The 24,952-nt window shown below is 36.4% G+C and overlaps 1 long non-coding RNA gene across 2 annotated transcripts in view; it reads left to right on the top strand.

Annotated features, from left to right (window-relative positions):
• LOC101791954 (uncharacterized) overlaps nt 1-22,925 on the top strand; it is a 132,676-nt gene extending 109,751 nt beyond the window's left edge. For both annotated transcript variants that reach the window (XR_011811124.1, XR_217885.6), the window contains one exon: nt 22,796-22,925. This is a non-coding gene — a long non-coding RNA (uncharacterized lncRNA). The remainder of the gene's footprint in view (nt 1-22,795) is intronic.
• The last annotated feature ends 2,027 nt before the right edge of the window (nt 22,926-24,952 follow it).

Raw genomic sequence — 24,952 nt, 5'->3', positions numbered from 1 at the left:
AGCAAGCTTACATATCTCTCCACTCTCCAAAAAAAAAAAAAAAAAAAAATACAGAATGATACATTTTTGAAATCACTTGAAAAAAAAAATCATGTTTTTTTTATTGTTTTCAGATAACCAGTGTAAAGCGGTAAAGCAGTACTAATATTTTTTTTTTTCTCATCCTGCCATCTTGGGTGGGTGAAATGGGGGAATGGCTTTGCGGTCACAAGTAATATATTCCAGATCTGCTGATAGAAGGAAAGGGCTCTTCATTAAGAATAGAAAAGAAAAGAAAAACAACAACGATAACAAAAACAAGCAAACAAACAAACAAACAAAAACAAAAACACAAATAGAACCACTATAAAGAAAGCAAATAAGAGTATCAGATGACTGGCTCTACCATAGCTTTTCATGTAGAAAATATCACAGTGCAGTATTTAAATACACGCTTTTTAATAGTGTTACTTACCCAGTGAACATGCAAATTAGTCTACAAAAGGCAGACTAATTTGTTACCATGTTTTTATGAATTTACAAACTCATTTTAGTCTTCAAGGCTTATCTTCAGACATTTAGTTACCTCTGTAGCTGTGCTCTTGGTAGACGTGACTATTTCTTGCTATTCACATTTTGAGCTATAGAGGATACCCAACTGTTTAAAAAAATAAAAAATAAAAAAAATTGGTCACCTAAGTTTGAAAACACCCACCAGGAACAAAACTAGGTTTTCTGTTCTTTTCATTTTTTACAGTAATTTTGTTTTATAAAACATTAAGATAGGTGTTAATATAACTGCATTCAGATGAATGCTATTGAGTCAAAGGGAACAGCATAAGAAACTGTAGATTTCGTTCTGAAATACCTTTTTCTTTTTTTTTTTTTGTTTGAAAAAAAAGTGCACCACATTGAATATTTGGGTATAAGTATTTAGTTACTTTAATGATTAAGCTTACTTAGCATTCAGTATTCTTCTGCACTGTTTATTATACATGGCAAGCTTTTTCAAGTGAAGTATTGCTGCCAACAAATGCCACTTCTTCACAAACACAAGCTTATCTTTATGCTTGTCATTTTCATCATCTTGTATCTGTAACTATTTCTGAATACAGTTTGTGTCATTTACACATAATCTGCATGACACTTAAATACCATAAATCATGCATACATAACATCGCTGATGCAAATTTACACCTGCAATTACCTATACTTGCAAGCCATCGTTATTTTAAGGCCTTGGAGATTTACTGAAGATGACCCAAGTGTCATATATATTCTAATTATTTTCCCATAAGTTGAACCCACTTTGTCCATTTTCTACATGCAAACTCTATTCTGTCCTATACTTTTTCTGAAAGGTCATTACAATGTATTAAAAGAAAGATTAGGTAAAAAAATCTACACTGATGAAATAGAAATATTACATACCTAAAGAGCATTTGTCAGCAGCCTTCTGTGATGCATTTTTTTCCCACTGTAAATGGACTTTTATGAAGGTATATTAATAACTGGTTGAAAATAACCCTCTACAATTTACTATCTGGATGATACAATTAGCCACTAACCAGCTAAAATGGTTGTTTTCCCTATATATTTTATTTCCAGCAGTATTTACCTGGATCCTGGTACATTCTGCTGATAAATACTCTTGTAACTTTCCAATTTTCTATTGCAAAAGAAATTTGCAGTAATCACACACCAAGGAATACTAGAAAACCTGTAGACAAAAAGCCTACCAATGCAATGGTTGTGGATGTAATCATCTGAGATTTTTCCACTGTGCATATTTTTGTAGGGATGAATTCCATCCCTCCCTGAGATACAGGTAGGGATGGAATTTTGCCCATCTGATGTATGATCATTGACTCAGTTTCTCTGCTAGAAAGTCTAATAATTGCCGAGATGGAGGAGAGAAAGCCTTTGTTGTGATCCAGGATTCCTTTGTTGAATTTTCTCTATATAATAATACAGAAGTTAACAATTACAGCGAGGAAAGTCTTCTCACAGTGGCTATGTATTTTCTTCAAAGCAAATTCTGATGATTGAATAAATATGGTCTGGGTACTGTGCATATATTTGGAACATGATTTGAGAGCTCGTGCATATGACATAGATTTTTACTTCCAATGTATTGAAACATACTCTAGTAGGACCCTTAAAATGAAAACTTCTCATTGCCGTGCTGGTGTATGTACTGCTACTTTCTTTAATGTTTGCTCCTCCTCCCCTACCTACAGTCTTCGAAGCAAGAGTTTTTCTGTAGCCAGCTTATATGGTTCATAGTGATTCTGAAGCTGGCAATAGCTGCATTTATTTGGAGTGTGTAGCAGGCAGTAAAAACTCTTAAGAGCCATCTTAGAGAATGGTATTGCCAGCTGGTGTCTTTTATTTTTTTCCTGTACTGATGGTTTTTACTTATTTTGAACGCAGCTGTTTTCTATGTGATGAGGAAAAAAATGGTAAGAGTAACATCACTGACTTATTTGATATTTCATCTTAATAGCTTATTAAATGTTGAGGGAAATAAAATGAGCAGAAGAATTAAAAAGGGGGAAAAGAGCAAGAAAAAATAGTTGAAAGGGTTGAGAAGAAATCCATTCACCCTCCACCTTATTAATATCAGCACTTAACACACACCAAAACAAACAAAATTACACACTGGGTTTCAAATGCAACAAATGGAAATAGAGATCATTAGGAATTGACAAATGAAAACTATTTTGGCTGTACATGTATATCAATTTGCAGTTGATATCTGACACCTGATACCTTTGTTTCTATACTCAAGAATAAACCACCTGCAAAGAACTTTGATTTTTAAAAGAAAGTTAACTTATATGGTACTTGTGCTTTTAAGGACATAGGCTTTCTTGTTGTTGCAACAGAATTCCTGAGCTTCACTGACACAAGTTTTTCCAAAGCGATACTCTTCTCCTCAGCATAAGTAATAAATGAGGAATATTCTCCTTTCAATTTAACAAATAAAGCTTAAAAGTAAAGTTACACTGTAATTGAAAACATTACACTGAGCATATTGAATTTAATGAGTCTCTAATACCTTGGTTCTAGTCCACTTCAGTAAGGAACTGGAGATGCCTTAGAGTTCGTAGAAATCTTACTGAAGACTCTTTGAAACTGCAATTTGGTCGTGTTTAAAGGACATTTATGCAAAAAAGACTGCAGACTGTGTTCAAGACAGCACATGCATTCTGAAATGAAACTTTATAGAATTGCTCAGCAGCTGGTGTACAATCTGAAAAAGATTCTTTCTTTTATTAGAAACACATAATGTTGTCATTCTCATTACTGCCAGAAAAGGTTATGCCCATATGAAGGAAAGAGAGAGAAGGAAAGAAGCTGGGAAGTTTCTCAGTTTTCTGCTTCTGTGAAATAATGTGACTTAAAGAAAACCAAAATTATTGTTTGATACATTAAAGAATGTACCTTCTGTATTTTGGTTTATCTGCTTCCAAAATAGTTTGGAAGATTTTGGACTTGTGAAGGTTTTGTTTTGTTTTCTCAAGACTTGATCTGCTCATTGAAAATAATTAGTTGAATGCTTGTCTATGGAATTTTCTTATGTTTGGGGGTGGGGGATGAAACCAACAAATCCAAACTCTAAACTTGGAGCTTGAACATTTAAGTTTAATTTTAATTAGTTGTGGAGTTCTGCTTTTGTGTTTATCTTGACCTATTTGGTAGGTGAAAGCAAGTATAGCTTCACTGACCTCAACTTTGCAGCCTTAGATTCTGTTTACAAATATAGACTACAATTAAAATAGGAAAGCATGCCAGTAAAATATATACCTTTAAATTCTAAATAGGCAAATATACATTTTTTTCTCATTTCTTCTTAACTCTTCAGTTTCCTGTATTCAGTGTCCAATAGATTAAGGTCAATGTATATTTTTGTGTTATATGTCTAGCTATGCCATTATAAAATCATGAAGAGTATTTCCAAGGAGGTGCCTCCGATGACATGCAGAGCAGTTCATTTTATGATCTTGATACTAAATGAGCAAACTGTAATATAGATAAAATCATGTTTGTCCCATATAGACTCACTGGGTTTATATATGGGTTTATCCCATATAGACTCATTTTACATGGAGTTAATCAACCTCACCAGCCTTGACATACACCTTCCTCATTCCAGTTGAACTATCACTAACCTTCACAAACATTAAGATTAGCACCAGTACCGGTGTTCTGAGGGCTAAATCACATTTACGTAGGAAACACCTTTATTTTCTCTGACACGTGAAGGCAATCTAGCCTTTTAGCATGGGGTGCATAAACATGCTGTACTACAAGGATTCAGGAAGAGAGAGAGAGACAAGGGTGAAGATGCAACCACGAGCTTGCCAGGCTGTATTCCCAGGAAAGCTGTGATCAGGAGTGGATAGAAAGCACCGGTAAGGTATTCTTTCTTCAAGGTTGTCAGGCACTTTCTGTGCTCTAATCAGGTACGATTACTCATGCTCCTTCCTCTTGTTATGCAGTCTCAAGATCTGTAATCAAACTCCTAAAGTTCACATATAATCCCAAGTTAAGTAATTTCAAATGCTACTATCTTAATTTCACACAATTACCAGTTTCTTTAGTTGCAGCTATCTTCCATTCTGTTGCAGTTCATGCTGCAGTTAAAATTGGGACCAAGCAGTTCAAACACAGGTGACTTAGTCACTTAGTTGTAATTTAGCTGCCTAGATAAGTGACTATTAATATTAATCACCCAACTAATCAACATCTTTTCAGGGTATCTAAACGTGGATGGCAAGTAGAATCTTTCTTCCCAAAGGCAAATGAGTTAGAGTATTTTGGCCAAGAATGTGAAATCATAAAGTCACGTTGCCTTCTTTGGTGCAGTGATGCTAAATTAGAGAGATGGGAGATGAAATTCTGTGACCTTTTAAAAAACAGGCAATTTCAGTTGCAGAAAAATCTGCATAAATGATTTTTTGTACAATTGCATAACTAAAACTGTGTGAATGGATTAACATTGATATTACCATTTTACTGCATGTTCTCTGCATTACCACAGATTAACTTTACTACTGATCTGCTGAAACATTTTGGCAAATCTGAGTGTTAATCGTGATACTTTTCATATTCTACCTTTAGTAGATAAAATGAAGTGTCATGTTAAATAAAATAATAAAATATGTATTCTAAGCTTTTGGTAACAGCATCAACAATGTATTAGGAACCAACCCCAGGAAGAACTGATTTCTGTGTCATCTACTTTAATGTGAATCTGAAGTAAGCCATTTAAAGGTAAGGGGTAAGTTAATAGAGTTAAGTCAGTGTAAAATTGGCATGAAAAGAAGATGAAGATGTAATACTGTGTTGCTGGTTCGCATCAAAATACAAATTCTTTTAAATGCAAAAATTCTCATGACCGCTGCACAGCACCTGTTTCTTATTCTCTGGTTCTGTTCAAACTACCACTGGGACATCTTTGTATTTTGTGTATCTTGAATATTCATGTCAGGGGACTGAAAATATCTGAGTGCTAGAAATTCAAAAGGGTTAGCAGTTCTTAGGAGTTATCTCAGGAGTTCTGAATGTCTAAATTTCCCATGGTATTCCCAGTATGTGCAAGTATATTTGGTTAGCCAACTACGTATAGTGATTCAATATGTCTATTCTTCATTGCCTTCTGCAGAGAGTGGCATGGAAAAGCGTTAAATGTTAGGTTGTAGTGGATATATGAAGTCACAAAACAGTAAGATTTAAATTAATCTTTTTTTTTCTTTTTTTTTTTTTTTTCCCCAACATGAGAAAGGACAAGCTCCTGCATATCTGACTGCAGATTTGGTGCTTTTTAAATCCTGGTTAACTTGATTGTGTGTACATACCTACATATGGCCAGTTAAGAAAGAGAAGCAAAACCTCTGTTGTAAGGCACCGTGTGACTCTTGCAGGTTCCACCTGCTGCAGAGGACTGCCCTGAACCTCTGCACACGTGGCTGGTTATGGACCACCCTCATCTTTGGCTCCTGGCCTGTGGGAGTTGGGGGGGGGGCCATGACTGTGCCCATGCCTCCGGCCTGTGGCCTGGCAGTGGAGATCTGGCAGGGCAGTGGGTGGAATCTGCTTTCTTCATCTCAAAATGGCTGCTGCAGCTCCCAGGAACTGCAGCCCATGAGGAGATTTTAATACAGCATCTACATACAGTCCCTTGGATGAGGGCTATATATCCGTGCTGCTGTTTGACACTTCTGTACCCTGATGCAGACTGTTCTAGTTCCAGTAATTTGTTAGTAGGTTAGTGGTCTGGATTGACTGTTTAAAAAATACTTCATAATAGTGTTGCATAGCTCACATTTTTGCTTCCTGTTTCAGTGTATCATGATTACAATTCTAATTAGTTTATTTTAATCACAATCAATACCCCAAGGAGAAGTATCAGACAGCTAATATGATTTATTACATATTCCAGGAGCATTTGTCTTAGATTTGGCATTTCTGCTATCTATCTCCAGACTGCCCCTGCCTGCTTGACAGCAGCCTGTCAGTGCAGTTATGATTGCTGTATGCAGTGACTTTAACTGCCAGCTTTTCCTGCAGACTTGGAGAGCGATCAGTCTGCACTGTAATTACAGCAACATAGCATAACTTAACACTTGACTATGGCCCTGTCAATGATGAAAGGATGTCGTATCAATACCTATTGCAAATCAGAGATGTATCATCTAAGTACATCAATATATTGTACCATCAATACAGAAGACAAAAAGTAAACAGTAGGGACCAGCTTCATGCATACTTTATTCTCTTTTGAAGCTTTTCTCGTAAGGTTGATGTTTTACAAATAGCTCTGCAGGAAGATCAAGAGCTATCTTTGTAACCTTAAGTATTCTTGAAAGTACCTTAAGTACTGAAGTAGTGGTAAAGAACTCCAATAATGCTAAGGATTTTCATAAACTCTCTTTCAAATCTGTGAAGGCAAAGGTCAGATGAGGTTGTGGTTTATTATTATTAATGAATATAGGAACATGAGAAGATATTAAGGTTTCATTCAAAACACATAATATTTTACAGCTGACTTTCAAGGCATCTTTTTCTGAACCTCTAGTATGGGTGACTTGACCCTGGTTTTATTGATTAAACTTTTATTCTTCCCCAATGAATAATTTAAGTTATGAGCAGTAGTCTGGCATGATTAGCAGGAGCCTACAGGAGGTTTTAAAGTAATGCACAGTATGCTCCTCCTTCTGTATTATGCCGGTCTGATTAGGTTGAAAACTTTGTATGCAACACAGTAACTTGCTTAGCAACTCTCTTTTGTGAACTTCCCACTAAAATGCCAAAATGTTTACTCTCTGATGCAGGAAGAGAGTTGTTTGGAGTTGGTTTTGTTTCCCTACTTGTGAAGACAGTTTCCACCTTTGGTGCAGATTGTGTCCATGGTTTCACTGCTCTAACACAGGGACATCAGCTGTGCTACATCAGCATGATCATGCAACGTGTGTCAACCTTGTCAGATGAGGAAAAGGCCAAGGCTTCTAGCTTACTCAGAACACTGTTGCAATAAGTCCACGTCAAGACAGGGAATTTTTTTGCAGGTGACTTATGTAAATCTGTATTATAACCCGCATAGAGCAAAAGACCAATATCCAGACTTAAAATTTGGCTCTGACTTTGGTTCTGGGATGCTGTGCTGGTGAACACTCGATTTTTTTACACGTAATGGTTTTAATATTCAAAGGTTTTGTCCTTAGATGTTTTTTTGGGGCTGAACTGATATACCAGAGCCTTAGTTTTTCAGTACTGAAGACAGCTTACTACATGTAAGAGACAGAGATATGTCTCTTACATGTAGTAACCTCATATAGGTGGTATGGACTGGAAAACAGTAACAAATTGTGAATTATATTTAGAGGTTTGACTGGAAATAAATAAATAAATAAACAAGACAGCAACAAAAACACATAAACTGCATCAAACTAGGGAAAAGGGCCAAAATAGTTTTGTTGGCTCTCCAGAGAGCAGGTATTTTTAACTGCAGTCTTGCATTAGCTAGCCTGATAGTAATAATACCTATGGTGAGGTTGCACAAAGCAAATCACTTACTGGTGGCTTGCGATTCTTGAGTTTGTTGTGGCTGTATCATTTGTGCACAGCTACTCAGATTATAGAGCTAGGAAAGCAAAGAGCATGCCTACTTCAGGTGTGCTTGGTCCCCCAGCCGCAAGAAGGAGGGGAAGAAGGAGAAAAAATAGTTCCTTGGAAGTTTAATACTGTTAGTACAGGGAGCAATCGTGTATCTTTTATTTTATTTTATTTTATTTTATTTTATTTATTTTATTTTATTTTATTTATTTTATTTTATTTATTTTATTTTTTTATTTTGACCTATGATTGTATTTCTTCAATATTTTGTAAATGCTTCATTTAGAAAAAAAATTTGAAATATTTTATTATTTTTTCCCTAATGAAATGGAAATATATATTTAATAAAAGTATATATTTAATGAAAATATAGTGCATTATTCTGCAAGCTGTTTAATCCACTGGCATATTTCAAGCATTAGAATTTGGCAGTTACCATATGGATGTAGTTTTAACTCAGTCTTAAGTAGCAGCTTGCTAAATATTTTAGGCATTTTTAGATCTTGTAGTTATTTTGGGGTAAAATCTGCCATAGCACAATCCCATTTCAAAGGAAAGTTATAAGGGTAATCCCAATCTTAACATTTCAGAATTGATCTGAAGATGGGGTCGGGCAATATGCTTCAATGAATCTTTCCTGGAAAGAAGAGATGTTATTAATAATGGAGGAATTGTATTATGTGAAACTTAAAATAGGATAATCCTATTGCTATCCACCTAAATGGCATGTCCATATCTCCCAAACTTTGTATCACCTATAGTATCACCAGTATCCTATTTACAAGGTTATAACTATAACTAAAATTTCCATCAAATTTTCAGTAAAATGTGAAAATTGAAATAAATGTGAACTCAGATGCTTTATATTATTTTAACAGGTGATTTGACATACATGTACATGCCAGTTAGTCTAGTGGGTGTATATGGGGATGAGGATTGTGCCTTAAGTGGATCATAATCATAATGCCTGATGCCAGGCATTACAGGGCTGATGAAACCAAAAGTTGAGCTTTCTGAAATCAGTCTTCTGGCCATACTGTTGCTAGTGATGCTTCATAAATTAGGGCATGTAGTAACAGGACAAGGGGCAGTGGCTTTAAACTAAAAGAGGGTAAATTTAGATTAGATATAAAGAAGAAATTCTTCACTCTGAAGGTGTTGAGGCACGGGCACAGGCTGTCCAGAGAAGCTGTGGATGTCACGTACCTGAAGGTGTTCAAGGCCAGGCTGTATGATGCCGTGAGCAGCCTGGTCTGGTGGGAGGTGTCCCTGCTCATGACGGAGGTGGTAGAACTAGGTGTTTTTTAATGTCTCTTCCAACCCACACCATTATATGAGATTCTGTGACAAAATAGTTAGCAGAGCTTACCAACTCAGTCTTTTTAACAAGCTATTGTTTACAATCCAAACCTTTACAATCCAATCTATATATAAAGGTGGTCTAAAACCTCCTAACAACTGTTATTCTTTAATTTTTATAAAGGAAGAATGTGTCTTTTCTAAATTCCAGGCTAATCCCACATCTCAGCACTGAAGGGTGTTTTGCGTGTAACAATAAACATTTTAGTGTTTCTTTTTAAACCTTGGCAGACCTACACGAAAAATTTATCAGTCGTTTAGGGAAATAGCAGGAGCCCTTCTTTCATTAAGAACCTGGCTTTTGTGAATTGCTGTTCGTTTTTATCAATGATCTACAGTCACCGTGAAAGTGCTTAAAGAATAGAAAATAAAATACCATGCAAAGATAAAAAATGTGTTTTATGGATGAATTTGCTCTTGTGATATTGGCTGTTATGTATATATAGCTTTTTTTTCTTTTCTTCTTTTTTTTTTTTTTTTTTAATCTTTAATGCTGAAATAGACTATTAAGTACATTTGTATGTTGAAGCTGTAAAAAATGATCTCTTCAAAATGATTTGGTAGTATTTTACTACATTTACATCTACTCAGTCTATAGAAAAGACAAAGGAACAAATTCTGTGCTGCTTTTAGTTAATACAGTTCTAGTAGATGAGGCTGAGGAGCAAAATGCAGTTTAAATGTAAGACATTGGAAGATTTTTTCCTAGGAATGACATGGCAATGGATTGAAAATCATAACTTCAACTGTAGGTAACTTCACCTTTTCCTAGATGTTTGAGAATTTGGATGCAAATTAAAAGTGGGGCAGTTAAACTTTGAGGATGAATGCTAATGTCTAAAATGTGTTTATTTTTAAGCAGGAATTCAGTTCTGGTGTGCTGTTTCTACATATTTATGGTAAGGGCACCAATTTCTAATTAAAATGCTTGAAGCTAAAAATACCGGCAGTGTCTGTAGCGTCCCTACCACGGCTGGGGACTCATTCCACTTTTGGTGAATATGTGAATTTCTGGCCAATGTCAGCTGAGATTAATGATTGTTCTGCATTATAGACAGTGTTAATTAGCGTTCATTTCTTTGGTTTATTTTCTCATGTTGTCACTTGATACAAGGAACTAGTAAAGTTTTCAAGGATTTCAGGGTAATATGATTAAAGATTCCAGTGCCCTACATCTAAAAAGTAATGTTGCAACACTGGTATGCATTTCTTGTGTTTTTTTGTTTGTTTGTTTGTTTGTTTGTTTTCTTCTAATAATTTAATTAACAAAGATTTGAAAATGTTATGGGTAAAATACAAAGTTTGTTTCAACTTGATCTATGATCTATTTCAGCCTTATTGTTTTCAGGGCCCTTAGAAAAAACAAGTCAAAATTCTGGGATTACTTTTGGGGTTTTCTCTGGTTTTATTGCATGGAATTTATTCCATTTTGTTGCCTTGGGTATTTCTTTCCCCTATAAAATGTTTACAATAATATCTGTTTGAAGAATTATTGTTTTGTTTCCATGATTTAACCTGAAATTAGGTGAAAAATGTTTAATATATTCACTGTTACGGTTTTTGTTTGCTTGTTTTTCCAGCAAATCATCCATTTAAACAGCTAACGCTATAGTTTCAGGTTATCTTGGTAGTTATGTTCTTTTTTGCCTGCAGGCTTGCTCAGGATGTCCTCATCATAGTGACATCACCATATTACTTCTGAGTCCATCTACCACATTAATAATGTTCCTAATGACCTGACATTCTCCTTGAGAATTCTGTAAAACTTGTGTTTTCCAGATACGTTTAGGCATTTGCATAGCCTTTTGGTATACAAAACCAGTTCAGAAAGTAGAGGTGTTATACGGCCTTAAATTGCATTAAACATACATTGCATGTTGTCAGTTTCCTAATATCCTGTGAGCTTATATGTAAAAAAAAAAACATTAATTCTTTAAACTGGAATATTACAGCAATCATCAGCAATATTATTTGAGAAGCCTTTGTAAAAACTCTGCATGTGACTTCTGTTTTCAGCCCCCTTGCATCAGATTGTGTAATATGGTGAAAGTTGTTCTTGTTTGCTACAGCTGGGAAATGGTTGTAGACTAATCAGAGGACATTCATGAGGCATGATTATAAATACATTATCATCATTTGCACAACAATGTTATATTTAATGTAAGATGTAATGGCACATGGAATTCCCAATACATGTGACTGTTCTCTGCCAGAAGTGTTGACCTGACAGAATTAAAATATATCAAAAGAAAATGATACGTTTGTTGGAAGTGTGTTACAGGTTAGATAGAGTTTCATCAATGTTTTACTTTTTTAAAAAATCAGAGTATCAAATCAGTTCTGCTCATTATATGTCTGTGTACCCAGAAACTTTTTTCTCCTCTAACAAAATGATCTTATTTGACTATTTCTTAAGAAAACCCTTTGCAACAATCTATGACCATCTCTCTTACGCTAAAGAAAACCTTTTTCTTTTTTAATAAATGGTTCTTTTACAATTTGAAAGAAAATTTTAATTGATATTCTAAGATTTAAACAATGAGTATTTTCATATAGTGTTTCAGACAGAAAATGAATTTGTATTTTTCCTAATGTTAGAACTATCCTATCTGATCTAAGATAAAATTTCTAGACAGAATGGATTGATAAATGTAGCTGCTTAAAACCTCTTTGGTATAAGTAAGATTATGAATACTAAAACCGTGTCCATTGACAGTTCCAGAGTGAGGTAACACTCACTGCTCTCTCAAGAATTATAAGTCATTCTAGCTATGTGCATCTGTCAGGCTCTATTGGTCCAAAACTTCTTTGCCCTTGGCTATCTTTGTTTTCTTTCTCTAGTGTTTCTTATATGGTGTTTGGTTGTTGGTTTTGTTGTTTGTTTGTTTAAAAGAAATATATATTTTCTTTCAAGGTTATTTGTTTCCTGGCTTTTTTTTTTTTTTTTTTTTTTTTTTTTCTCCCTGATGCTGATAGCTTCCCATCAAGTGTCTAAACTTACATCAGCTGATTTATTTTTTGGAAGCCATAATAGGAAATACAGAAATAATTTGTTAATTAATGATCTCTCTTGTTTATTTTAGGTGCTCTATATCCTTGAAAATCCTTAAGATATAACATCAATTCCTCCTGCTCCTATCTGTGAACATTTTCTCTAATCATCTAATACTAATTATATTGCAGAAACTGTAGATTGGGCAAAACCTTGCTAGAACTGAAAATCATGTCCTAAAATTAAGTGGTACAATTAAGCTCAACCATTAGAAATGATAGCCAATTACATTATCTGATTTATATTATTATGGAGAAGAAACAGCAACACATCAACATTTGAATAAATACAGACATAGTTAAACATTATGAAGAAATAAAAATTATGAGCTCTTTAGAATCCTGGGATTCTAATACAATAAAAATTTAGTCCAGCTTATCTAAGAAAAATTTAAGATTTACTGTAATAATAATTTAAACATTCTCAATTTTGAATGTAATGTGTAGAGATAGATAAAAATGTAGCAGTCTTACTGTGTACGTGTATGAAACTGATTGTATTAGAAGTCAACCTAATTAAGTTATATAATGCACATGAAAACAGATGGAAGTGAAAAAAAAGAATCTTGATTTGTTGTTGCATAAATTTAATCTCCTGAGCTAATCAATGGTGGTTTCGAATGTAGGATTATCTATGATAAAATTGCTTATAAGTCTGGACATGGGTTATATGTTAAAATGTTGATGGGCTGTGTAATTGAAACTCTCCTCCACTATTCCTATCTGCAGTGGCTCCTACAGGTCACTGGAAGATGCATTAATTAGTGAAGTCTCAGCTGAGTGCATGGGAGACTGTATTTTTATTTTTTAAACTTTATTGTTGAACTTAATTCCTTTGGGAAAAGACTTCTGGGGACTCTCCTGAGAGTTTTTTGGCTAAATTATTTCAGCAGCCTACAGGCTTCTGCAACACTGATAATGCCCTTTGGGAACAGAGTTTTCAGCATTGCTTGTGTTGAGTTTTGTGAAACAGAAGGGACAAGAATGAAGAGAAGCTGTGACTTTCAGAAATTTCTAGTGTAACCATCACGCTTTCTGAGAATTTTTTTGAAAAGATTTATATTTTAATATAAATATATTTTTTATTTTTTAAAATTAATTTTAAAATAAATATTTTATATATTTTAATCATGGAATATCAATTTCAGGTGCATTGTATAAGTTTTCTTTGACTATGATATCATCTGACATAATAATTGTTAGGGTGGGCTCCTGTCAGCCATGCAATCATGGTGCATGAACCTCTTTGCCTTACTTCCCTTTCTGTAAAATTCAATTAGGAACAGTGATTTGTTTTATAGAATATTGATAGGATAAATTAACTTTTAAAAGGCAGATGTACATTGTTAAATTAAGGACAAGAAATGCTTATATCCTGTTATTTAAGAAATTCAAATGTAGATGATACCTTCAGAAGTGCATATAGCTTTTCAGAGTCAAAGATCAGCATGATTTGATTTTAGTGCACCTAGAATTCATTATAAATTTGTTTGTCCTCTCTGTTGTTCTGTCTAAATGCTTTCTAAAGTTAGGGAATGATGGACTTAATATTGTTTAGATGGTAGCATAGAAAAATGAGAAAGCTTGTGGCAGGGAGGGTTGTCTTAGTATGTTGCATAGAACAGTATTCATAATATATACTACTACTAATAAAAATATCAGTAATATAAATTATTAGTTTCTGTGTTGCCTGGGTGTCAGTGGAGCTTTCTAAATACTAGAGTATTTGCTGCTGCACAGGGTGGGTGTTATATTTGAGTGAAAAAGAGGGTATGTTCTTTTCAATAGGAATAACACATTAATGTTTCTCCAGTTTCAGGGTGTGGAAGTTTTTTGTAATTAGGTTATTAATGCTTCCTCTTAAAAAATAGTTTTGTTAGCTCCAAACACCCACAGGGTGTAGTGCCTGAGGGGTTTCATCACTAACATCACTCTTCAGGACCAAGGAAGAAGGACCCACAAATGTCCTTAATGCCAGCAAGGACTGTGTCCAGATTCTTCTTTGAACTATCTGTACCTGGCAAATAATTTTGATAACTGGTAGAGCTGACAGACATCTAACACGAACAGAGTTTTTCCTTTCATGGTTATAAGTGAGAAAGAAACTGAATGTCAAAATCATTAGTAGGTTCAAATGTTTTATTACTGTAAATTGTACCCTCACAGTGGATAAATCCAATGTCATTAATATTTAGAAATCTGTGAGTAAGCTGCATGATGCTATATGAAGAAAGTGGTTTGTAAACACTCATTATATGGTAAGAAATGGGTGTATAAAATAACTTTTATTCATGTTAACTGACAGATCATTTTCAGGGTTTTCCTTGAAGCAATAGCAACAAAAGTTGTCTGCTGTCTGTTGTATAAAACTGTAATATGCTTTCCTTATGGTCACTTGTTTTGATTGAAGAGGAATTGCCAGAGCTGAGAGGGCATAATGAATGTTATTACAAGAAGGGTTTTAAGCACAGGAAAAAGAGTAAAAAATAAAGTCCTTATGTGAGCCCTTAGTACGTGAGGTCTGCCTCTTACTTTTACAACAGCTGAGTGAGCGTACATGAGAGCCATTTATAATGTGTATTGCTGTGTGTCTGCTCTGATTGCATACTTTGATGATGGGTTAATTGAATGGTGTCAAGGAGGGCAGTGCCGGTCATGTAAAAGAGACTGACAGGATGGTGGTAGCAGTCGGTACTTCATTACTAAGAAACAAAATCAGAAATCCTTCATCTTAAAGGCAGCAACTACCAAGCAGTTCAAGAGCAAACAGTTTAATGTGTGACAGTTTATGAGGTAAGGAGTTTTTATGCTAATAGAACTTCACTTAACCCTGTGACAGTGTTTCACTCTTGATCCTTCTGTGGCCATGTGCATTGGAGCAGACAGACCAGTACTACTGTCTCATGTCAGGAGGATTTTATTGCTTACTGTAAAACCAACAGATTTTACTCTTCTGGTGTAAATCGCGCTTTATATTTATGTGTCATGGCCACACAGTGTCTGCAAAGGAATATAGCCATGCATGTTGGGTGTAGGTGTCGAGGTGCTGGCAGCAGGTGCCGCAGGGGCAGTCTCTGTGAGGGCACGGCTGCTTCTGGAAGGTCCCACAGCGGCCATGCCACAGTGGCCCCACCACAGAGCACAACTGAGCCCAGCAACCCAGCTCAGGGTGCTTCTGTGAAACAGTATATAAGGAAAAGGGCAAAAAATTCTGGACAAGCAGTGAGGAGTGTGGCAAGAAGTGTGAGAAACAGCCCTGTGACCACCATGGTCAGAGAAGGAGGGGAGGAGAGATTGCCCCACAGCCTGTGGAGGGTCCATGCAAGTTCTCCTGACAGGAGCTGTGGCCTGTGGAGAACCCACACTGGAGTAGGGGAAAAAAGTGTGAGGAGGAAGAGAGAAACTGTTATAACCCCCTACCCCCCCACCCTCCCTGTGTTGCCTGGGGAGGCAGGGCTAGGTAGAGGAGCTGAAGGGCTGAAGTTGAGCCTGGGGAAATTAGGTGGGGAGTTGTTGGTTTAATCTTTGTTTCTTACCACCCGAATCTATGTTCATTGGCAGTATATTAAATTAGTTTTCCCAAGTCGAGTCTGTTCAGCACATGATTGTAATTGTTGAGTGATGTCCCTGTCTTTGAGTCATGAGCTTTTTTCACCTTATTTTCTCCTTGTCCTGATGAGGAGGGTAAGAGAGAGAGTGACTGGGTGAGCATCTGGCAGCCAGCCAGGGTCAGCCCATCCTGCTGTGTGTTGTAGCGGCGTCAGCCAATACCAGCAGTGCTATTAGATGGTTTATTCTCTCAAATCCTTTACCAAGGGCTGTATGTAAGCACGAGGAGGTAACAAATAGCACCGGCTGCTGCTTTATTGCTTGAAGCTTCTGTCTGGTTCAGTGGTCATCATATAAATGGGATTTATTTCTAGTGATGGGTATGGCTGTTCTGTTCCACACATATCTACCTACACCCCAACAGTCTCTGGTCTCCCCTTTCCCCCTATCCATTAGGAAAAAGGCATAAAGAAGTTTGGGAAATGCCAGTGCCGTATCCTTATGGGACAGTTTGTCCTTTGTGTCGCTGTTATCACCTCACCTGTAGACTGAGTTCACTAGCTGAGAAATATTTCCCCTGATGTATTTTCCTTCATGTACCATAGTTACTGCTCTTCAGAAGAGAATTTTTGCTTAAGGAAAATATGATTTGCACAGACCACAAGGTTCAACAGCAGATATTTTTTTTACCTGAATCAGAGTATTTTGGATATAATTCACTAGTTTTCATTTTACAGGTATTTCATTTTTTTTGGGTAAAATCATCAGTTCTCTACAGAAAAGCCCAGTGAGCTGGGCATGCCAGGAAATGCCCAGGATGGATGACCTGTCAGGCCTGTAATGGACACCAGTACCATGATACTTGGATACACAACTGCTCCATCTCAGATGTTTCCCCATCCACAAAGGAAAAGCCTCTCCCTTCCTGATCCTTCTGGCCATGGGAGCAGGTCTAGCCACAAGGTAAAGTCACTACAACAGTTTGCATCATTTTTGTGGTGCACCAGGTCCCCCCAGTCAGAATTGATAGTATCATTGGCATACCTTGTTATCACTTCTGTTTCTTGGCACATTTTTTGCTGCCCTTGTCCCACCCCTTCTTTGGCCTAGTCTTCATCAAAATAAACAAACCTACCCCAGTAGTCTTAGTTTGCTACATCTGTACCCAAGTTTGGTGCTTCTGATACCATTATCTAGTTAATTTTGATCTCATATAGCAATACTGACATGGTGCTCCTTACCTTGTCAGATTTACCTCCCCTAAATGTACCCAGTTCTCACTTTCAGTTACTGTGAAGTCTGGTCATTTCACACATAACTCCCCTGAAGTCACCAGAGAAATTCTGCTGTCCCCTTGGCGCTATCTGTAAGTTTTTTAAGCTGCTCATCCTTTCATCTGTCATGTCTAGTGATTTCTCATGACACATCCAGTATCTTCTTATGTCTGGTTTGGCTGGGTGCACCTCAGGCTAGGGTGTGGGCAACAGCCCTGTCACCAGCCCACAGCCGTAACTGAACACATGCAGGTGCTGACTATTGCTACCTACATGTGTACGTATTACACAGGTATGTTTCTAACTCATTAACCTCTTTGAACTGCCATCAGCTTCCAAAGACATGCAAGCACAGAAAAAGGAAGAGAGGTCATAATATATCGTAAATATTTTTAATAAAATAGGATATTGGTTGTAGAGACTATGGTCGTGTTATGAGATGCCAATGTAAGTTATATAAAAAAAAAAAAAAAAAAAATAAGAGAAAGGACAAACTCTCAAATTAAAAGTATCAAATGTTCAGCACAATGAATAGGAACAAACTTGCAGAAGCAATGACCCACAATTCCCATTGAAAGTCAAAGTTCAAGACTTAGTCCCCAGTCACAAAGTTATTTTACAAATCTTCCTACTTATTTTACTGCTTTCATACATGCTGAGTTCCTGTGAAAATATTGTTTAAATGGTCTTTGAATCATCTTCTATAATCTGTAAGCTGTAAAATAGAAAACTTTCAGACTGAAATTTTGAAAAGTCTGCTTTTACTATGCTTTTCAGTAGTAGTGGATGTCAGTATTCAACCTTGGCTTCCTCTAGCTGGCCAATGACAGCTTAGTTTCTTATCAGCTTTTCTATTTTTATAACTTATTGGATTTGGATGAGTATTTAAGATTACATGTGAATTTTTCCATTTACCTTGCATTCAAGAAACCAAGCAATTTTTGTTACCTGACTGGTTGTTTGGGATTTTCATTGAATCAGGCTTTTGGAAACCACAGCTCGTGTAAAGACTAAAGGATGGCATAAATCAAATAAGAAGTAGCATTAGAGATTTTGGAAAACTTAGTTTTAACTCCCAAATGCCTCTATCCAGTGGCTGTTGTCAGTGATTTTTCGTTGCTTGTTTGTTTGTTTAAGATTAGATTTAATTTTAGATTTGAGGCCCAGATCCAAATGGTGCCTCTCATAGCTGTCTCAAAACTTTCCATCTGAAGAGGATGGAAGTACAAAGATAACAAAGTTCTGATGGTATTTGCTTGGGTTGCTCTTTACTCATCTGCTATTTGCCAGCTTTTACCAGAATTTACCACTGTTTAATTTCATTTAATGAGTAGTTTTAGTGAGGCCTGAAAGACAGAATTCAATCTGTATTCTCTTTGAAACTCAGTATTTAACATTGTTCCTTTCCCTTCCTTTACTTTCTATAGTGAATTATTTCAAGTACTTAATGACTGTATGAAAGTCTTTCCAAACCTTTGATTATTCTCTGTACCTCATAAGTTTTGCAATAACCTTTCTTATATAAAGTGACCAGAACAGTGTTTCAGGTGCTACCTGAATCACTGATGTATTAAAAGATGTTCTTAAGTTTTGATATTATATTCTGTTCGTTCTTTGATCTTACTAATGTTTCCTAGATTTATATTTTCTTTATACTGTGGAGAAATATTTTCATTGAGCTATCCAGTGTGGTACTTCTGTCCCTTTCTAATGTTGATTTTTGTGACCAGAAAATTCTAAGTGGGTAAAATGAACTTGATTTTTTCTTATTCTGCATTCCTGAACTTGCAGATTTCACTTCCATTATGTGGTCTTTCCCTGGAAAATGAAGATTTTATGATATCTAAACATTTCCCAAGATTGCAGAGATTACATCAAAACATTTGGTGGAAACCAAATCTGGCAAGAAGGCTGGCCAGATTGCATAGTTTCTAGTCAGCAGTGGCTGTGAGAGTGCCAGGTTAGTGAGCTGCCATGTCACTCGTCCCAGACTGTTCAGGCTGTTTTGATCTTATCAACCTTTCCTTTGTGAGACTGGATGTTGCAGGTTTTGGTCTTCCAGGTCAGCTGTCCTAGTACTATCATGTGTTTTATATCACATATAATCCCATAGTTCTATGGATTATCTTCACAGTTTTTAAAAACAAGAACACAGTATTCATTATTTCCCAATCCTCTGAAACAGTGGCAGTTCAGTACTGATGTTGAATGAATTCTGAAGTTACTCTGCCTATGTAGGAAAATGGTGAAGGGACATCTTCCAGTTACAGGGATAAAAAAGAGACTTGCATGAAGAGTTGGAAGGTGAGGGACTGCTGAAATTCTTGATATATATTTTTGGGGACAGGGCTCTGAAGCTGAGTAAAAGCTAAGAAAAGGTTTGCTTAGGAAGAATGCTGTGAGTAACATTTTTGAGCCCTGTGTGACTAGTAGACATGACCTTACATACTTGTTGGCTGAATGTTATGATGGGTTCCTTGGCTACTACAAAAGTATTTCATATCTTTCATTGTGTAAAAGGCTATGGTATTCCTGGAAAATCTCTGTTAAGGAGGAGGGCATGTCATCTATCAAAAATATAGACAAATGGGCCAGCTGCTGATTTCTGATTTGCTAAGGTAGGAAGATATAGTGGAAATGTATTATTCCTAGCAGATTTATTAAAACATTCAAAATACTCAAATAATCCTTAGAGCCTTTTGATGCTTACCTTACTTGATTTCTAGAGCAGTAGAATTTACTTAGAATTTGTATTTTTCAAATGACTGGGATAATGTGCAAACTTAATTTTTCAGGCAAAATGCTGGGATTTTTAGTGCCACTTCAGTATCAGGAACTAAAACGTCAATTTTATGTAAGTGAATTCTTTTTGACCTTCCTTCTCCCTGTTTTGACTTCACACCAGATTTGTCAGATTACAAAATTCAGCATAGATATTGTGATAGCAACGTTGGTTAATATAATAAACAGGAAACATATTGAATATATTTAATTAGGGCACATTTCAAGGAAACCTCATAGAATCACTGCATAACCAGTGTGAGTTAGCCCCTTCCAGATTAGACTTGGTTGAATGTAATTCACCACTGTCATATTTTTCACAATTGGTTTTCTAGGGTTTTGCCCTAAAAAGAGGAAAAAAAAAAAAAAAAACAAGCATAGAATCGCATAGAATCTATTATATTTTATACATGTATTACCTTGAAAATCAAGTATAACAGTTTAAATGTCAAATAGTTGTATGGCTAGGTCTTATTATCTTCCAGCCATCACATATTTTAATTGATTTGACTTTTTGGTGATAAATGCCTTGGGTTACGTATAGCACAAATCCTAACACAACATAATGCAATTTCATAAATGTAATTGCTTATTACACATGGCTGTGCATAGAAGAAACAGTAAAAGAATAAATGAAAAATATTTAAGTGAACAAATGTTATCAAAACATTATTTTGGCTGCTTCTGAAATGTTGATTTATTTATTTTTCTTGCTGTATGTCCAGATCTGAACACTCAGAAAGCATCAGTCTCTATAGGAATGTATTAGGAACTGTGGGATAGAATTGATAAACAGCTTGCTTTCCACAGATTTAAGATCAATAGGGGGGATCTCAGGGAAGACGACTGTTGGCTGCTGGATAGGGTCTAAGGTGCTTTTCTGAGTGCCTGGGGCAAGGTTATCATATCTTAAAAGATATTTCTTACTGTGCATCATTGTTTTTATGAAGTCAGTATAAGGAGAGCAGTTAAAAAGCATCTGCTCTATTTAATGCAAATACATAATTTGTAGATCATATCACTTAAAAATCAGGTGAGTCATAAGGAACTAGCTTGAAAAAAACATTTATGTTACATATAACATAAGAATTTAAGATTTGTACTTCAGAATCCAAATTCCATCTGTATATCTGGATAGCTGCCCAGATGTGGCTACAAATGACTGAACTGGAAACCTTCATTTATTCCTAAAGCCCAAGCTATACAGATTAAACTATAATTCAAAATTTACTTCTCATTATGTTTTGATCCCTTTGTGACCTGGGTTTTCTAGTGTCAGGAGTTCACAAAATACACTGTTCCATACAGAGGAATGAGTGGTCCCCTGCTTTCTAAATCTATGGTAACAGAGACCCTATAATAAACCAAACTGGTTTTGGTTACTATACTTCTATCTGATCTTCTCCCACCTAGTGCTGAGGAATCCTTCCTTCCGCTTTAAAGAGAATCTGGATACCAGGAGGTCAAAATAGGCTCCAGAAGTCATATAGAAGAGTGGAAGCTCCATGCAGAGAGCGTTGTCACTTAGATGAATCCCCATAACAGCCATGGCTTGCTATCAGTAGATTATTATGTGCAGAAGATGCATCAGCCCAATCTAGAGGAAACCCCAGTGAAACAAATAGCTGCTAAACTGTATCGTCTTCCCCTCCACATTGTACTGTCAAGGAATTTTAATTATCTTTAATAGAAGGTCCAGTGATTTTGCTAAGATCAGACAGATTTGAAAATACTGCTTATAACTTACAGTCTTTAGGTCAGCTCTGTGGTACATACTGTCACATGCAAGAACAGAAAATATCCTCTGCTACCCTTTTCTGAGAAGGGTGCTCTTGTACCTGGTTGACTTGTTTCATGAGTGGCACAGAACTCACTAGGGCACTCCACAGAGGCAGATTCTAGATGGGACAATTGACCACGACATCTGCTGAAGAGCCTGCTTTATAGACTATTACACATCCTTGTGTCACTGGGCTCAGCACTGTAGCCATACATCTGGTGTGGTCAGTGTGCCCTTGTTTTGAAGAGTTCTTTGAGTGATTTGTAGTCTGTCACAGTGGCAAAAGGCTTTGAGAAGGGTAGGAAGGGAATTTTATTCCAAATGTAGTTGTCTTTCTGCCTGTAACTGTGGCTGAATTGGCATAGTGTCTGCTTTAGTGATCTGGAGAAATATCTGATGAACCGTTACTATGAATAATTAATTTCCACTTACATAAAAATGCACAAACAGGTGTTGAGAACTGTGTGAGGAGTGTTTTTCACATTCCTGAAAAGCTCTGTGCCTCACCCATTGCCACAGAACCCTGAAAGTGGGAAGGGACCTTCAGAGTCCAACGTCCTGCTCAAGGCAGGCAGCTCCAGGCTGTGTCCAGCCAGGCTGTGGGCATCTCTTGGATGGAAGCTGCACTGCCTTTCTGAGCAACTTGTCCCAGAGTTTGATCATGCTCAATGTGAAAATGCTTTCTAACCAAATAATATCTAATCAAAACTTCCTCTGTTGTAACTTGTGTGCATTGTTTCTCATTTTAGTATTGTGCTCTTCTGTGATCAGTTTGGTTCCATCTTTTCTTCATCCTCTCATTGGTTAGTTGAAGACAAAAATGAAATCTATCCCTGTCCTCTTCTTAAGGCTGAACAAACCCAGTTGTCTCACCTTGTCCTCACTGTGTTTCATGTTCCAGCCCCTAATCATCTTGATGGCCCTCTGCTGGACTCCCTCTGCTGGACTCATTCCTGTATAACAGCATCGTCTTTGCAGTGAGGAGCCCCAAACCGAACACAGTTCTCCAGATGCAGATTCATGAGCACTAAACAGAAGTAAATAGTTGCTTCCTTTGATCACCTGCTTAAAGTCCTGTTTATACATATGTTTATATATACATATATTTATATATATTTTATTATGTGGTTGTTCTTTCCTGCCACAGTGACATACTGCCAGCTCATGTTCAATTTGTAGTCTGCCAAATCCCCCAGGTCCTTTTCTGCAAATAGCTTTCTACTCCAGCTTTTCCCAGACTATCCTGTTGCATGGAATTATCCAGTCCTTGTTGTGGACTTTGCATTTGCCCTTGCTGATATTCCTGTCAGAGCATCACTCTTTTTATCAAGGTCCCTGAGAATGGCAGCCCTGCCTGTCGTTTGCCACGCCGAGTGCTCCCCCTGGCTGGTGTCATCCTTGAAACTGCTCAAGATGTATTCTGTCTCAGTGTCCAGGGGGTTATAAAGGCTTCAAGCAGTGTTAGGGCTGACCACTGAAGAGTGGGGCTAGAAACTAGCTGCCGGTTATCATCCCTCAAGAGCTGATGCTGTTGATGAAACTCCTGTACTAACAGCATGAGCAGCATGCCTATGGTTTTAGCAAGATCTGAAGATCCAGGTTTTGTTTATCTGAAGGATGAATCTGCTCATTTGATGTCCTTTAGCTCAGCTTTGTTTTTGCCAGTAGCAACGGAATTATGCATTTGGTGTTGAACAAAGTCCTGTTACCTCCAGTGTTTGAAATCTGTTCTCTGCATTGACAGAGATTTAGTATCATAGGTCAAAATGACAAAACAGTTGTCAGTTTGGACTCCAGCATGCAGGGTATCTTTTAACAAATTTTCACTGTCTGTGAGAAACTTGAGACAATATTCCATATGGCAGCCTAATACAGTGATACAGACTGGTTGCAAGTATTTGTAGCAGCACATTTTATGTTGTTTTTATTTTTATCTAATTTTTCTGGCATTCTTGTAAGATGTCTAGCTTACTAACATGTTAAGGGTCACCTAATGCCTATTCATAGGACGTGTTAATTTCGCTATGGTTTACAATTCCTTCAGCATTCTTAACATTGCTTGTTAAGTCCTGCAGGGTATGTGATGTTCCTAAATAGTGATGATAGTGAAAACATGTTCACTTGATTTTACCTGGTCTGGCTTCTTATACCTTGTATCTCCTGGAGCATAAGATGTCTCATATGTCATTTGACTCTGGATATAATGTAAGTCTCAGTTATAACAACTAGTTGTTATATCCTCTAAGGTCTCCAAACTTTCTTTAAAGAAAGCCAGGTGTGAAGTGATGAGTACTCCAGAATGGCTGTCAATTGCTGGGTCTTAATGGAATAATATCAGAAACAAGATCAGAAATACTTCATATTAGCTACAGCTTATTTCAACTAAGATAAGGCCTTGTTCTTGCAACCAATACTTTGTCTTGGTCCCTGAATTACTAAAAGTAGGGAAGAATAGGGTTTTAATGTTATAATTTTGTCTTTGTGCAGCTGATATAACATTAACTGCTAAAATAAGCTGACGTGCCGGTGTAACATTTTGCTGTCTTAGTGCTTGCTGTGATAGAGAGGGTAATTGCCCACATCTTCCCTATATTCTTTAGTAGACTCTCTTTTTCAAAGATACAAATATAGTGATTGCTTTTGATCTTTGCCTTTTTTTTTTTTTTTTTTGTTTGTTTGCTAATCATCTGATCTTGAGATACTTAAATCACGGGAGCATTTTAATATATATTGTTAAAGAAAATGACCTTTTTAGACTTGTTCCACCTAGCTTCCCATTTTGTTTAAGTGAGTTTGACTATTTGAATTGTAAGAGCAGATCTAGTATTTTTTTCACTGCTATTTCCATTGCTCTTGTTAATTCTACTGCTTTGGGCCATGTTAAATTCGCTTTGCCAGAAATCATCTTTGAAATCTCTCATTATTAACAGAGCATTCATTCTCTCTGTATGTCCTTTAGGACATTTCTAAATAGGCAATATTCCATTAGTGTTTTAGGCTGTCACATACACAGTTATAGTATCATACAACTATAATATCATTTTGCCTCTTCCTATCA

This window comes from Anas platyrhynchos, chromosome 8 (assembly GCF_047663525.1).
Source record: "Anas platyrhynchos isolate ZD024472 breed Pekin duck chromosome 8, IASCAAS_PekinDuck_T2T, whole genome shotgun sequence".
In the NCBI taxonomy this organism is placed as follows: domain Eukaryota; kingdom Metazoa; phylum Chordata; class Aves; order Anseriformes; family Anatidae; genus Anas; species Anas platyrhynchos.
The sequence above is the reverse complement of the archived record's forward strand: the minus strand, read 5'-3'. Positions and strand labels throughout refer to the sequence as shown.